Source organism: Zonotrichia albicollis, chromosome 5 (assembly GCF_047830755.1).
Source record: "Zonotrichia albicollis isolate bZonAlb1 chromosome 5, bZonAlb1.hap1, whole genome shotgun sequence".
In the NCBI taxonomy this organism is placed as follows: domain Eukaryota; kingdom Metazoa; phylum Chordata; class Aves; order Passeriformes; family Passerellidae; genus Zonotrichia; species Zonotrichia albicollis.
This window is the reverse complement of record NC_133823.1, coordinates 72,630,580-72,646,635: the sequence shown is the minus strand read 5'-3', so window position 1 is coordinate 72,646,635 and position 16,056 is coordinate 72,630,580. Positions and strand designations below refer to the sequence as shown.

The following is a 16,056-nucleotide window of genomic DNA, read 5'->3' as shown; positions in this document are numbered from 1 at the left end:
TCACGGGGAAAACCCTTAAATACACATCCCAGTGTCCTGGTCATTTCTCAAACAGACTTCCTCAGAATTTGGATCCACAGAGACTCTGATCTGGCAGCCATACACAGCAGCATCAGGAGGCTCTGCTGGTTTCACCTGGAACGTGTTCAAACATCCCCTCTGCAAACAGCATCCAAAGGAATGGGAGGATGCTTTTAATCAAGAGCTCTACAATTAAATATCAAACAACACATCCCATCTCAGCCTGACCAGGAAGTGATGCTTGGGTCTCTCTTGACATCAGTTCTTTCTTCACCTTCTGCCTCTCCTGTCCTTGTCCTGCTCTCAACCACAATGTCCCTCAGCTAATGCTGCATGCTGCAGTGTGCACAAAGGCAAAATGTGCTCCAAAGGAATTCAATAAAAAAGCTGTTCCCCTGCATTAAGGCACCAGTATTAACCTTCTCTAATTCTTTTCATGTACTCTTCTTTGATTAAGGATTTTTGAATTGTACCATAATGTTAAATGCTCCCCATCTGTTCAGGAGGGTGGTGCCATTCTCCAGAGGCAAGAATGAACTGAGAGGGATTTGCTCTGGAGGTGACTTTTGGGGCTCTGCTGCTGCTGCTTCCATCACAAGCACTGTATAAATATCACCAACTGTATGGGGCACTTGGCAACAGATAAAGGAATGGCTTCCACTGACTGGACCCTATGGATAATGTGTGAATGTCCTGGAATGACACAGTCTAGTCTCTAAGGCAGTAAAAGCACCCCTCCCCCAGTTTTATTTATTGTCTGCTCTAATTTTGTTATTTCAGTTTAACACATTTATGTTCCAAGTGTAATAGTGGTTTGAATTCATGCCCAGCTTACATCACAGAAATTAATTTGCTAAAAGGGCTTTCTTTTAGTATCTGGTGTCTTCTGCAAGGACAAATATAGCTCTGGCATTTCCCTTCTCTAATCATGTTACTGAAATACATAAAAAGCTCTTTAGAGATTAATGTGATCTGGTTGTTCATATATGATAGAGTTCTTACCACCTAGAACCTTCATTAAAAATCCACATAACAAAGGAGAATGATAGTTCTACATAAATCCAGTTTGATATCTGAAACCTCCATGGCAAAAAAAAAGCATCTATCACTAAGAAGCAACAAAAAAAATATTATTTCCACAGTATTTCAGATAATAATTTCAAAGATAAAAACCTGTTTCATACAGAAATATTGGCATGTCATCCTAGCCATTCCTTCAATTTTCATCATTAAATGCATTTACTATATTCATAACACATACAATGTGTGTCCATGGATTACAGGACCCAACAATTTAAAGCTTCAAACTTTTGCTCTAAAATAATCAAATTGCATGCATCACCTTCCCTCAAGTGTGGGAGTGCAGCTGACATTGGCAGTGCCTCCCTGACACCAAAGCCAGCTGGTGAACTCACCCCAGCTCTGCATTCCCCAGTCCCATTCTGTACCCTGGCTGTGCAGCCCCTGCTCTCTTTGGGCTGGAACTGGGTGTGCAGATGAGCTGGCACAGCACAATCAGCTTTTCTCCTCCAGGCTGCACCCCTGCAGCCCTGGGTGGTTTCCCTGGCCTGTCTGGATGCAGGGACTGGTGCCCCAGGCTCCACCCTCCCCGCGGATTAAATATCCCAAATATCTCTGTTCTCCCTCTCACCTGGGAGCTCATTGTTCACCGAAACTGCCCCAGGCCCCTTCCCCTCCACAGCAGCCAAACCCAGCTGTGAACAGAAATTCCTCTTGGCAGCCTGCAGGGACTTCTCCTTTGCAGCCTCTGATCCATCACTGGGGGTTTCCACACCCTCTGACCCGGCAGTCACTCTTAACATTTCTCTACCTTATTTCTACTTCTTTTCATTCTGCTGCTGGCCTGACTTCTCTCTGCTCACCTTTGCTTCTCATTCTGCAGTGGCCTGGCTGTTCTTTAACTCCTCCTTGCAGAGCCTGTCTCATTCCCCTCCAGTTTGCACCGAGGTGCCTCATCAGGCTCAATCTGGGAATGAGACCCTCTCCCTCTTCACACCAACAGCACCTGCAATCCCTTTGTGCAGAGTTTAGCACAAGGATGTCAGTTCTGACAATTCCAATCCAGGCAGTTCATTTCTGATGCTCTAAATGAATCACTAGAGATGAAATTTGGAAACCAAGCTGCTGCTCCAGAGGAAAGCTGTTACTGCTTCTGAGCAGAGCAAACAAAGACCTTAATACAAAAAATCAGATTTTTCTCCAAGAGATGATGTTACCTGTGACTCTGAGGAAGATCCTTTGAAATGTTAATAAACTAGATGGGATTAAGGTGTCTTGAAGACACCAGTGTGCCCATGAATTCCTGCAGTAAACAATAACAGAGTAAGGAAATTATACTAGGAATAAAGATGCTGAGTGAAGTCCAGCCTCAAAGGGATCAGAGATGAGGCATAGAGGTGTCCATTTAAAAGGGAAGCTGAAACATTTAGCTTATCTAGCTAAACATATTATGGCTATCTTAGCATTATTTTTGTAATAGCAGAACCATATTTAGCTAATGCTCCACAAACGAAACAAATTAAGCTGCATTTAAAGCATTTTATTTATAATTTATAATGGTCTGTTTCCAGGAGATCAGACTAATGAGGCAAGTACTTAATTTTTGAAGTTATTTTAAAGAATTTGCATCAATTGGCATGGCTACAGAAACTTAACACTTCCTTGGAAGATCTAGACTGCTCTGTGTTGCTAATAAGTTAGAGGAGGTATGGTAGGTGAGGGGGCAAGCAAGCCTTTACCACACATTGCTGATAAAACAGGTGAGTCAGTTTTATTTTTAAAGTTCTAGGGCTAAAATCAATCAAAAGTCTGTGCAGACAAAAAGCTAAGCCAACTTGCAGAGAGAAATGGAAACCAAATTTTTCCTTTCACCTTACATTGCTGCTCTTCATCTCTTCAGTCTGGTGGGATTTCTTTAATCACAGCACACATCCCATTGCTCACTTACTAAACCAAACTCTAACCTGGACTCTTGATATTACAAGTAGAACAAAAAATACCAGCTGAAAGTAATGAACTCAGAGCATTTCCTGGAAGAAAATTTCCTGGAAGCAAAAAAATTTCCTGGAAGCAAACCTTCAGGGCCCTGGTTCAGGTCTCACACTGACACCTGCTCAGAACAGCTGAACCAGAGGGGCTCTGGCTGTGCCCTGTTCTGTGCTGCTCCCTCATTTTTGGGGCAAACCCTTGGGATTGATGCACGTGCTTACATGGGTGAGGAGACCGAGCTACAGGGAGCACAAAGTCTGGGTAAAACCCCTTCTGCCCATTTCTGGTATTCCAGGCCAGCATCTCCCTTCCTGAGGAGAGGCTCAGAGAAGGAATTGGAGCCACTCTAACTCCCTGTCAGCACACACCTGGTGTTCAAAGCTGTCTCCAGCCACAGCACCTGCTCACAGAGCTGTGCTTCTGCTCTGGTTGTTAAAGCTGTGTAAACCTCAGAAGAAGATGAACAATATGCCAAAAGGTACATGAAAGCAAATTAATTAAATTTGACTAACCTAGCCTGCTAAGTCTGGTTTGCACTGAAAACGTCTGGCTGCTATTAGAAGACATATTTGTAAATTACCCACGCAAATTTTCACCAATATAATCTTCCTTTCCAATGTCTACTTTAAAGAACTCCAATTCTTTTTTAATTAAAATTCAGTAAAACCAAACAGACCCATTTAAAGCTTGTCAATACTGTCCCTCCTTTCAGGCAGCACAGTTTTAGACAACACAGATACATCAGGTGTCGTCAGACAGAAATCTCCAATCAAGGTCATTTGTTTAAAGATCACAACCATTTATTTAGAGGCCCTTGTTTAATCACAGAGCAGTTTCAGCAGCTATAAAGCACTTGCTAAGTTCTAAACTGGAGTAAAGCACCTTTGAAGAAATATGGCTTAATGAAATGAACAGTTTCACCAAACACTCTTGCAGCAGAAATGAAATAAAAACACCCATTTGGTGGGACAGAATTATATAAAAGTATTTTTAATTATTATTTTTTAATAGTTGAAAAGTCTAATTCACTGAAATCAGGACTGATCTTCCCCTAAAAATCAGTGACTCCCATGCTGCCCACTATAGAGGACCTGGAATTTCTTCTGAACTACTTTCAGGTACCAGTGCACATTCACTGCTGGTAAAAAACTTACCAAAATAAAGCCATTTTAAAGAAAAAACAGTTCCCACTCATCCAATCACACCTTTTGCTACACTTGCAGTAATTTTTGCAAACCCTTATTGCTCACATCAAGAGTGAACATTTGGATTAATTTGGCTGGGGCTTGTACAGAGCAAAGTGCTGCAGAATCCTCACATGCTGGCTTTGGAAAGTTTTAAATGTTTTCTATTTTAAATTTACCACTGTAAAACTGTCACAAAAACCCTGCAAGATCACAGCTAACAGAAATTACAGCTGGTATGCCTAGATCTGATATGTAGGGAGTTTGTTAAATTTGCAAGAATTCCATCATTTCATTGCATTATTTTCTAATTCTCCAGCAAAGCTTTTCTGCCATGTTCAGTCTCACAAAGAAGTTTAATCTCTTAAATGCCTGACAATCTTCCAGAACTCTTCTGCTAAAGCTTTCATTCAGAACTATATTGAAAAGAGAAGCTGAGTAAAAGAGAATAGAACTGTGAGTGCTTTGAGGCATTTCCCCAGTATTTCTGTGTTTATCCACATCTTCCATGAGACATAAATCAGTGGTAAAAGTGCAGCTACCTGGTGCTGTTGGCCAAATGAACAACAGGCTCTAACTTTTGATATTACCAGTGAGAAATCTTTCTCACATCCTTTTCTATTTTGTTGCTGAAAAAAAAGAAAAAAACAAATGTCAAGGAGTCATTAAAACTTGTCAGGCTGGCAAGGTATCACAGGAGGAGAGAAAACATGCTGTGAGCAGCACAGTCTGTTTCTCACAGTCAGAAATGAGGGTCAGTTGGAGGGAAAAGAACTGTGAGCTCCAAAGAAAGATCTAGATGCAACTAAGTCAGGTATTTTATCATTTTTACCCTTTTCTCTGCATGCTTTGAGCTTTGGGGGAATGGAGGGGACAGGCAGAAGTGTTTGAAGATGCTGGTTCAGAGTCAATTTAATCAACCTCACAGTTCCTGAGACTTAAAGCACTCACAGGTACCAGTTTCAGCTGGATTGATGCTGTGAGCTGAAACTGATAAAAGACCTGGCGCTAGAACAGCAGGTCACATCATGTCACCCTCAGCGAGATGCCAAACGTCAGCCCCATTCCTGGAGGCCAGGAGGAACACGTGAGCACTGAGCACACACAGAATTGCCCTTTCCGGCTCTCCAGGAGCCAGTTCAGCCGCCCTGGCTCAGTTCCAGGCGGCGCCGCCCCGCACAGCCCCGAGTTCCAGAGCGCTGCTGGGCTCGGCTGAGAGAGACACAGAGACCCCGCTCCCCTCAGAGAGAGACACAGAGACCCCGCTCCCCTGAGAGAGACACAGAGACCCCGCTCCCCTCAGAGAGAGACACAGAGACCCCGCTCCCCTGAGAGAGACACAGAGACTCCGCTCCCCTCAGAGCGAGACACAGAGACCCCGTTCCCCTTAGAGAGACACAGAGACCCCGCTCCCCTCAGAGAGAGACACAGAGACCCCGCTCCCCTGAGAGAGACACAGAGACTCCGCTCCCCTCAGAGAGAAACAGAGACCCCGCTCCCCTCAGAGAGACACAGAGACTCCGCTCCCCTGAGAGAGAGAGAAACAGAGACCCCGTTCCCCTCAGAGAGACACAGAGACCCCGCTCCCCTCAGAGAGAGACACAGAGACTCCGCTCCCCTCAGAGAGAAACAGAGACCCCGCTCCCCTCAGAGAGAGACACAGAGACCCCGCTCCCCTCAGAGAGACACAGAGACCCCGCTCCCGCTGCCCGGCTGAGCCCGCCCCGCCCTGCTCTCCTTTTCCCGGCCCTCCCACAGCTTCTGCTCTTTGCCCCAGGAGCTGGAGATTTCTGGCACCTTCCAAACCAGATCCCCTCCGCTGCGGTCTGACATTCACGCCTTTAAGGAAAGGCAAAGAAAAGGAATCACTTTTCCTCTCCCATCTTTCTGGCTTAGACCTGTCCTTAGACCAAAGAGAGGTGGAGATCCTCGTGTAGAGCAGCATGATCACCCCGATGAGTGAGAGTTGTTTGGGCAGCTGATTTCACAGCTTATTTAACCACGGGTAGATCTGAGTCATTCTCTAAACTCAACTCAACAGCCCTGAGGTGAAAAAAGCCCGGAGGGAGCAGAGCAATGACACAGACACCGATCCGGGAGCCAGCCCGGATGCTGCCCCGTGAGCTGTGGGGGCACCAGAGGCTCCCTGACCTGGAAGCCATTCCCGGGCCGGCCATTCCAGCGGCAGCTGCAGCGTGTGCCGGAGCACCTCACGCTGGGGATGGCCTGGGAACAGCGGGGGCAGCCACATGGGGAAATACGGGATTATTGATAACTCTGCTTCAGAGACAGAAGAAATAATAATGCTGCTTTCTTCCAGCTGCCCGCTAAGACAGCTGAGTCCATAAACAAAAAGTTCATAATCTGACTGTAATAGATTTTGCTTCCTCAGGCAACACAGGGCTATGAAAGTGTTTAAAATGGACTTTTCTCTGTGTAATCAATAAAGCTTTCACAGAGATTGGTTCTGTTCCAAAGGCTTTTTCAGCTGCTTGCACAGGACTCCCAAACACCAAATAAGCCTTTTATCAATTTCTATTTTATAACTTTCTCCTATTTCTTTATAATTCCTCCTCAAAGTACACAGAATGTAATGGCAAACGATTTATTTAAATCATATTCTAAAAAAAAAATGAACTCATCATTTCTGAGATTGTCACTATGTGCAACTTCAGTTCCAGTGACAGAAAAAATATTTGTATTTTATAGTCCTCTCCGTGATATCTGCATTTGAAAATATGTCCAGGCTCAGAACCTCCTAAGGGCCATTGAGTGGGTATTGGCTTTACATGGATTGCCACCAAAAATGGGAGGTTTAAATGGTTAACATCACCAAAGTCAGGATATTCACCTTCTTATCAAAACAGATCGATTTACAAGGCTTTTTTTCTCTTTATCATAAAATGTTACTTGTCACTCTAATCACATGGCAGAATTTTGACTGCGCACACCACACCTAAAATTGTAAAACATCAATTTGGGCTTTTGTGTGGCACCCCTCTGCAATCAGTTCAGATGGAAATGCATTAGCCCTTCTCCCACAGCAGTGTTCACCCTCTAACCACTGACCACAGGCTCTGGCACAAGTAATTCAGGGGCTGGGCATTTGCAATAAATAATGAGAATTTTTCTGTATGTATTTCAGAATAGTTCATCTGACTTTCCAAGAATTTCCATGGGTTCTCTCGTGGTTGCAGAGGTTAAAACTCTACTGCAAGTCTGTGTAGAACAGAACCAAAACCAGCTCTCAAATCACCCATCCTTGCCCATTTTCCCAGCCCACATGGACTTTCTTCCCCCCTGGAATCAAGCTGAGTACACTGCCAGGCAGAGCTTTTGCTCTCAAGGATTCTCTTCCTCTGCAGAAATCATTATCCTGAATTTCACCCAGAGAAAATGGTCCAGGGGAGAATTGAGTGGATGCCTTACCCTTCATTCCACAATGCTGAAAATGCCGTGCAAAGCTGACTTCACTGCTTTTGCAATGAACAGCAAGGGAAGCTGGATAGCGCTAGGACTGCTTTATGTGTTCCTGTAACATTGGCTTCCCTCATATTCCAGCCATTTTCCCTAACAGAATTACAGCAACAGCGACCCTGAGCATCCATTTCTCAAGAACTGAAGATTTCCTGCAGGTGCTAAGTGCCCCCAACTCTCAGAGAGATCGTCCACATTCTGAGATTTTAACCTGCTCTCATTCTTCTCTTGACTTCCCTTGCAGGAGTTTGCACAAATGAGGCACAAGGAACAAGACCAGACTGTCTGCAGATGGAAGCCATGGGGGGATAAATCAGGGAGGGAATTTCAAGTCTTGTAGTTGTTCTCCACTACACCCCTGTGTGGCCACATTTAGTCCATACAAAAATATTCCTGGTGTGGGAATTACTGTGCCCACAGTGGAGCTACTGCAGAATTGCCACACAATGGGAACTGGGGCTGCTCCATATTTTATAGCTGGACCCATGCACTAATTCCATTTTATTCTAGATAACATGTTTCTTTAACCTCTAAGTAAATATTGGGCTTTTTTTTCATTGGCAGCAGTCATTGAGTGGTTACCTCATATTTATGATCTCATATTTTTAACATCTGAGTGTCTTATTACCTTCCCCTGCCAAGCACAAGCTCTTGATCTACCACTTTGAACGCTGAGGGTCTCAGAAAAGATCAATTTTTTTTTTTTCTCTGATCTGTGGAGAAACTACTAAAATTTTATATAATCTGCTCTGAGAGGTGCCAGGGACTTGAAGAGCTCTAGTATTTTTTTCCCTCTGAGAAGATGTGGTCAGTGTTGTCACAAAAGAAAAAACAGTGTTTGGTATCTGTAGAACTTATATATTCACAAGGCTGAATATTTAGGCAGTGAGAAAGTAAAGTGACCTAGAGTAGCAGTTTCAGTTTATTTCAGCTGCTGATTCCCACATCCATTTCAGCACTCAGGAGGTGCTGTCTGCAGCTGTGACAGCCTGGTAGCACATTTCTGAACTCTGCCCTCAAGTGCCTCTGTCCCTCCTGTTCCAAATGTCACCATCAGTGTGTTCCTCTCGTGAATTAACAGCCAAGGCCCTGAGCCCTGTGCAGTCTGTCCGGGTGATGAAAATGCAGCACTCAGGGCTGGCTGTATTCCCAATGACAATCCAGTTACTTAAGATTCATTAAACAACCATGAAAAAATACCTTTGGATTGCTGGGCTGCCACAAAAATTCCCTATGATTCTGTGATACTCCCTGTGATATTCCCTGCCACAGAGAGCCATTTTGTTTTAGCCTTCCATTGCCTAATACATTTTGTATGTACTCTTTAAAACAGATATTTTTTTTACAGTCCAGAAGATTGCAGCAATGCTAGTGACTACTGAACCCAAAGCAAGTATTTATGAGCAATGTGGGCCAAGGAACACTCCTAGCAAGACACAGTTATTAGAAGTTAAATCATAAACTGCTTGCAATTCACATCTAAGATGCTTACACAAAAAGGACAAATGCTACCCATGATTATATTAACAATAACAGTTTGTCTCAACCAGCACAATAATCCTCCTGCTCTGCTCAGCAATGCTCAGGCTTCAGCAGCAGCACTGATGTGATTCAGTTTGGGACATGACATTTCAAAAAGACAAATTGAAATCCAAGCAGATGAGAACAACAGAGATGACAAAAAGGCTTAGAAAATAGGATTCAGAAGGGTTTATGCTTTGCATTCTTTCCACATGCATAAAGAAACTGGGACTTGAGAAATATCCCTCAGAGAAAGATGGAGTAAGAAAAAACTGCAGTTTCACTGAATGCTGAAATTGCTGTGTTTATCACTTTCTGTTTAATAATTCGGGTGAAGGCAAGAAAAATGAATGGGCAGACAAGTGAGATTATTTTCCCATTTGTTATGGCACAACAGCACATGGAGGTGTCCCAGCTGTGCAGTGTGAGGAGGTGCACGCTGACGGTGCTCTGACTGCAGGAGTATTTCCATGTCTGTGTCCTGGGGTGCTAAGTGAGCACTTCTTCACTGTTTCATTACCTGCCCTCACTCTGTGCCCAAACACAGGCCTGAACAAAAGGCCTTGTATTTCCTGAAAGGACACCATTTCTGTCCTAGTCATTCAAGTTCTTCCATCATGTTCAACACTACAATTAAAATGGTAGAGAAAATAAATTTCCTTAAAAATAAAACAAATAATAAAGCCAGAACACACTTCTGTTCTCCTCCTTCCTTTCCCTGGAAACATTTTGCAAAGGAAAAACAAAAAAGGAAAGGCATCCAAAGCTATCCAAACTAGACCCTGAATGTTTCACCTTGTAGTCCAGAACTGGTGACAGCAGGAACAGCCAAGGTGGGTCACATTCCCTGGGGTCCCAATCCCTGCAGGAGAACAACTGCAGAGGGAAGGAGGGAAAACAGCAGCAGCTCACTCAGAGGCTGCATTTCTGGAGAAGGGTTAGTTCCCAGGGCATTTTCAGAGACTTCACCCACCAAAATCCATATGTTTCTAGTAAATGTCTGTAAAATGGGATTTTTCAGAGGCTGGTGACCTGATAGGCAAATTTCACAGAGACAGAAAGAACTCATCCCAGGCAAAGATTGTTCCTCTGATCTCAAGCCTCTGCTCCACCGTGCAGAGGATATGAGATAATTTGGATTAAATGCTTATGTGGTTTTATTAGCATGGCTAGTAAGAATTTTTCCTCAATTCAGTTTCAGAAAATGGGATTTCAGCTGCAATAGCAGGGAGAAGTTATCTGAAAGGAGACAGTGGCAGGGGAAGGAGGGAAGGTCACAGGCACTTTGAAGCTACAAACCTACCTGAAAATAAGGTCCCACAGTAACATGTGCTGGGGGATGGTGACAGTAAGGGGCACTAACAAGCCCACCCTCCCTATCTATGGAATACCAATTACCTGATGTAAATACATAACCCTCACCATCTTCTTACACTCAAAGGCTGAAAGGAAACAGCCTAAACTAAGTGGAAATCTGACTGCAGTTTAGGAAGCATTGACCCAAGGCAGCAATATTCATTGCTGGTTTATTGGGAGGGTTGCTTGAGGTTTTATCAGAAATATACTTATGCAAAACTAATATATGCATTTTGAATTTTTTTTTTATTCCAATTTTCATGTTATTTATATGTGAACTTCCACAGAAAAAATGTTTTCAGGAAGAGAATTCAGACCTAATTTTGTAGTCACACATTGTCCCCCTCCTCACCCAGGTTCCCCCATACTGACACTTGAGTGATGTTCCCTTATTTACCTTCGGCTGCCAGAGGGGACAAGAACATTATGGGCTGCAAATGCTCAGGCTAACAGCAGCAACAGATGTTTATTGCTTCGGAGGAGTCTGCTCCCCCAGCACTAAATTAAGTGTTTTAAAATAAGCAGATAATAAACCAGCAACACCAGGCCATAGATCTGTCATACCTAAAACACTGTAACCACCTGGTAATTCCTGCATGTTTATTCAGGGCTGACACTGCAAACAACCTGACGGTGAATGTTTGTATTCATGGTATCCAGAGCAGACGAGTAGCTCTGAGGCATCACAGACTTTAATGAATACATGTCTGACTGCAGGGCCTGAAAATGAGTTTCACAAGATGAAAAGCTTAACTTTTGAGTCACTACTCATAAAAGGTTAAATATATATAGTGAGAGAAGCTAAACCAAGAAATTGACAATTACTTAGCAAAATATAAAACCTTTCAGTTACTGCAAGCTTCAGACTTGGTCAATTTCAACAAGTATTTCAATGCTCTTTTTTGAGGACTGCTGCAAACTTTGCCACATTTAATGATCAGAAACCCGCTTCTAATTTTCAGAGTTGATTTACACACAATTCGTTGAAAAACTGGTGCTTGTTCTAGTTGTTGAAAAACAGGGTGTTAGTTCTTCTGCCTCTAGTATCCACACTTCTGATGCAGTTTTAACACGTGTATAATATTGTCTGTCTGTCTCCCCTGTCTGCCAGCCTATTAAACACTGTTCTGCTGATTTTCCATTCCCTCCCGGGCCCTCTGCATCCCTCCAGCCCCATCCTTCCTGTGTGGGGGACTCAGACTGTACACGGCTTCCCAAGTGAGATCCCATCATTCTTTTCCAATAGTATCAATATTTTTCTGTAGGAATTACCTTGCTGGATGTGCTCTACAACCACATCTGCCTTTTCCTCACTGTTTTGGTGTGTATCTTCTGGCATTTACAGCTGGTCCTTCTCAATCTCTATAATTTCCTCCAGTTCATGTCTTCAGTTCTTGATGTAAATTCTTGTTACCTGTCATCAGGAAAATATTGCCTCATTTCATAAATCCCAGTGTTTTAGTTTTGAAGATAATTCTGTTTTCTCTGAATGATTTGCTAATTTTCTCTTTGATAATGTCCCACATTTTATTCTCTTTTTATTTTATCTGGATTAGAATACACTTGTGTCTCAGTTAAGAGACAAAAGAGAGGACATGCTGCAATGAGTACTTTTCTCTAAAGAGTTTCAACAATTCCCTTCCAGGGACAGAAAATGCTAATAAAGTGAGGGGAAAAACACCAAACCCAAACCCAACAGTTTATTAAAACAGAGAACACGGCAGATGTTGAAGAAATCTCCCTTCCTCACTTGTGATGCACCAGCTTTCCCTCTGAGGGAAGCGGTGCTTCCAGAGAGCTTCCCTTTTCCCTAAGAGGGAAATGGAGCTTGCACTGAGCTTCCCTTTCCATCCTGAGGGAAATGGAGCTTCCACGGAGCTTCCCTTTTCCCTCTGAGGGCAATGGAGCTTGCACTGAGCTTCCCTTTCCATCCTGAGGGAAATGGAGCTTCCACGGAGCTTCCCTTTTCCCTCTGAGGGACATGGAGCTTCCACGGAGCCTCCCTTTTCCCTCTGAGGGAAATGGAGCTTGCACGGAGCTTTCCTTTTCCTTCTGAGGGAAATGGAGCTTCCACGGAGCTTCCCTTTCCATCCTGAGGGAAATGGAGCTTTCAGGGAGCTTCCCTTTTTCCTCTGAGGGAAATGGAGCTTGTAATGAGCTTCCCTTTTCCCTCTGAGGGAAGCGGTGCTTCCAGGGAGCTTCCCTTTTCCCTAAGAGGGAAATGGAGCTTGCACTGAGTTTCCTTTTTCCCTCTGAGGGAAATGGAGCTTCCATTTTCCCTCTGAGGGAAATGGAGCTTGCACTGAGCTTCCCTTTTTCCTCTGAGGGAAATGGAGCTTCCACGGAGCTTCCTTTTTCCCACTGAGGGAAATGGAGCTTCCATGGAGCTTCCCTTTCCATCCTGAGGGAAATGGAGCTTCCAGGGAGCTTCCCTTTTCCCTCTGAGGGAAATGGAGCTTCCACGGAGCTTCCACGGAGCTTCCCTTTTTGCTCTGGGAGAAATGGAGCTTGCACTGAGCTTCCCTTTCCATCCTGAGGGAAATGGAGCTTCCACGGAGCTTCCCTTTTCACCCTGAGGGAAGTGGACCTTGCACTGAGCTTCCCTTTCCATCCTGAGGAAAATGGAGCTTCCACGGAGCTTCCCTTTTCCCTCTGAGGGAAATGGAGCTTGCACTGAGCTTCCCTTTTCCCTCTGAGGGAAGGGCAGCTCCAGCCCGAGCCCAGCACCTGCTGTCGAGCTCCTCTCCCGGCAGCCAGGGTGGGCGGAGCAGCGGCACTGGAGCCTCTCCCTGTGTCTCTCCTGTCCCTCTCTCCCTCCCTGTGCTTTCCCTTCCCTCCTCCTCGGAGGAAGATCGCTCCTGCAGCTCCTCCGAGCCAGGAAGGGAGAAGCTTTTTGCTGGGCTCAATAAAACCGAGCTGGCCGAGCCAAACCGCAGCCCCCGCTGGGCCCTGAGGCGCCCAAAGCTCCACCGAGAGAGCCCAAAGGCCCCGGGCCCGGCCCCTCACACACGGCCCGGGCCTTAAGGGTCAGCAGCCACGGGGGGCAGAAAGCTGAGGATCCTGGAGCAGGCTGCCATCAGAATCACTCCAAAACAACTTTAAAACATGTTTGAATAATCTTTGTAAAATCAGACTGTGTTTCGCTTTTGTCAAATCTGGTTTTAGCCCTGTGTTTCTTGATCTCTAAAACTTTGCTCCTTGCATTAAAAAGCAGCTTCTTTTTCCTGGTGACACTGCTGGGCCTATTTATCCAAGTACCCTTCTCACCATTAACAGGTTATTCTGGTTCCATGTTGCCATACAGAAATATTTCATTTCCTATTGTCAGAAACAAGCACAAAAATCAGTTAAAGCTTTTCCCCATTGCCAGCCTTTATCTCCAAACGGAGCACACACCCCTCAGCCCTGTGCCAGGCCGGGGTTTTTCCCAAAGCTGACATCCAGTCACACAAACAGGGACCTGGGGCCAGGCAGGAGCACAGAGCTGTAGGCTCAGCAATGCATTGATCAGGCCAAAGTCACAGCTCAAAGTGGCATTTAGAAATAAACCAACCAATTTCAGGCTATTTCATCTAAAAAAAATTCCTCATTTTGTTTACAGCTGAAGAATAATTTTATCTGTGAAAGAAAAAAGATTCTTTTTCACTAGAATTTAGAAAGCCAGTGAGAAGATCAGAGAAAAAGATATCAGCAACAAAGCAAAACTACACTGCACTAAGAGATTGTTAATGGCCTAGCCTGTGAACACATTAATCTTTGCACAGTTTTTCTGTTACCAGAGAAACAGCACTGTTAGGTTCCCTTACCACTAAATTCAGCTTGGACTGATTCTTTCTTAGCAATGTTGATAATAGAGTCCAGTCTGATCACTCAGTAAAACCTAACTTTTCCCCTTTAAAGGAAACAAATATAGGTTTTAAAAATCGGTACAACACAGTCCAGATAAAATATTGACTTTTTTTTACACAAATGTTTAACACAGGGAAAGGAAATTTCTGCCAGTGCCAGATACTCTATTTTCATATACACACTGGGAGTAGAGAATTAAATTAAATTAAATTAGAACAGCAACAGCTGGAAAATATCCATGGATTTGCTTTCCTCTTTGATGTCCCCATGGTTTGAACTGTGTGGGCTGGTATTTTTCTCTGGTACTTTTTAAGTTCTCTCCTTATCATTACTGGGCTCTTTATTCATTCCCGTGTGCTGTCTCTTACCAGCTGCCTGCTGTGATGATCATCTTTGCAGTATCCATCTCTGCCATTTCCATCTTGAGATTATTGCAGCAAAATATGCAACAAAACATACAAAACTGGCCAAAGCAGCAAACAGGAATGAGACACATGCTAGAACCTCAGACTCATGAAAGAACATGCAGGATTTGATGGAAATCTGTTTTCTTTGACTCATAGAAAGCTACAAAAATGTGGTCACTTCTGTTTCAAATGTCCTTTGGGAGAGATGTGACTTTATTTAACAACACAACCTCCCCATTTCTGGACTTGGCATATCACCAGCCCCACTCTGCACTCCAGTCTGCCTCCTGTTCTGTTCTTTGCTCATTTCCCATCTCCTGTTCCCACAATGTCAGTAAAAATCTCTTCACATGGACACATATCCATGTCCTACATACAAAGGAGAAACTGTTCCCTACTTCTGATGCACTTCCTGAGATAAAGAAACTGGAACTGCACACGTGGTTCTAGATGTGGACATGTAATTTCATAATCTCTATTCCTTTCCAAATGACTTTTAGTGACGGATTTGCATTTTTACCTTTAACTGATGAAGATGATCAAAGGAAACTAAAATCAAATTGCATTGAAGACTTTTGTAACGGGAAATTTAAGAGAAGTGGGAAGCAGTCATTTCAAAATTGAACTCCTTAATCAAAATTCAAGACTCCAGAGCTATCAGCAGCCACAAATGTTTTTGCAATGGATGACAAGATGGTATACTATCAACAGATACTCTCCTCTATTGCAAAAACAAGTGTCATTTATTTCAGAGTGGCACAGCCAGCAGACTGAGCAAAGTTATTACAGACTCAAGGCAAAAGAAGCCAAGTGTGCTTTACTTGCTTGGCAGATTCTAAATTCTTTTGACAACAGAAGAGAGGCTGAGAATAGAACTCAATTTGTGGAGCTCATTGTAGCATTATTTACACGCAAAGAAATAAAAGTGACTGATTATCTATACATTATCCCATAAATTTTCCAGCCTAACTGGGATACTGAAAAAGGGCAGAGCTCCTTTGGTTTAAAATCTTCACTATCCCAGGAATAATGACTGATGCTGTTTCCATGGAGAAGAGTCCAGAACTTTGCCCAGCTCTGATTTCCTGTATAATGTGAACATTTTAAGGCAGCAGTGCAATTTTAGGGATTTAGACTGAATATTGCTTCATAGATTAGGTAAGAAAATAGTTTGACTTTGTGTTATTCAAATGAATGTGAATAGGAAATGTCTTCCTATATATCTAGGTAAA

The 16,056-nt window shown here is 43.7% G+C and overlaps 1 long non-coding RNA gene across 1 annotated transcript in view; it reads right to left on the bottom strand.

The window, feature by feature from the left end:
- Positions 1 to 16,056, bottom strand: part of LOC141729055 (uncharacterized) — a 32,528-nt gene that overhangs the window by 7,075 nt on the left and 9,397 nt on the right. Inside the window, exon 2 of the long non-coding RNA XR_012580305.1 lies at positions 11,841 to 11,982. This is a non-coding gene — a long non-coding RNA (uncharacterized LOC141729055). The remainder of the gene's footprint in view (positions 1 to 11,840; positions 11,983 to 16,056) is intronic.